The 512-nt window shown below is 38.3% G+C and overlaps 1 long non-coding RNA gene across 1 annotated transcript in view; it reads right to left on the minus strand.

The window, feature by feature from the left end:
• Nucleotides 1-380, minus strand: part of LOC113215218 (uncharacterized) — a 1323-nt gene extending 943 nt beyond the window's left edge. Inside the window, exons 1-2 of the long non-coding RNA XR_008011331.1 lie at nucleotides 272-380; nucleotides 21-92 (exon numbers count right to left, since the gene is read on the minus strand). This is a non-coding gene — a long non-coding RNA (uncharacterized LOC113215218). The remainder of the gene's footprint in view (nucleotides 1-20; nucleotides 93-271) is intronic.
• Nucleotides 381-512: the final 132 nt, after the last annotated feature.

Below are 512 nucleotides of genomic sequence, written 5' to 3' on the forward strand. Positions count from 1 at the left end.
AGAAAAAATATAACACTCACATACAAATCTTCTTCTGGTGTGTTAGATTCGTGGCAGTGCTTATAAGGTTCATAATGTTGCTGTACTCTTTCCTGAAACCGAAGCAAAAAAAAACAAAACAACCAGGTTATCTACTGAACAGCAACACCACGATGGGACTCGACTGAAGTTGGAGAGGAAATATTGTGTATTCTTAATAGTAAAAGTGATTAAAAGTAAAATGTCGGCTTAGAAGCTTAACTGTTTCTCAGAGAAGAAGTGTAACACATACATGGAAATCTTCTTCTGATGTATTTGAGTCCTTCGGCTGCTTGTCAAACTCAAAATGTCGCCAAGTTGCTTCCCTATCGGTTAGATATGGAACATAGTGAAAAATTGGAATGCCGACGAGCTGGCCACATTGTGGACATGATTGGTTATCGCTCCGGACGAACTACAATGTGGTCATTAATTGTTCAATGTTCAACGAATTTTAGAAAATCTAGGAATTGTCCTAGAATGCTGGTTCCAGT

The sequence above is a fragment of the Frankliniella occidentalis genome, unplaced genomic scaffold (assembly GCF_000697945.3).
Source record: "Frankliniella occidentalis isolate FOCC.00 unplaced genomic scaffold, Focc_3.1 Scaffold86, whole genome shotgun sequence".
In the NCBI taxonomy this organism is placed as follows: domain Eukaryota; kingdom Metazoa; phylum Arthropoda; class Insecta; order Thysanoptera; family Thripidae; genus Frankliniella; species Frankliniella occidentalis.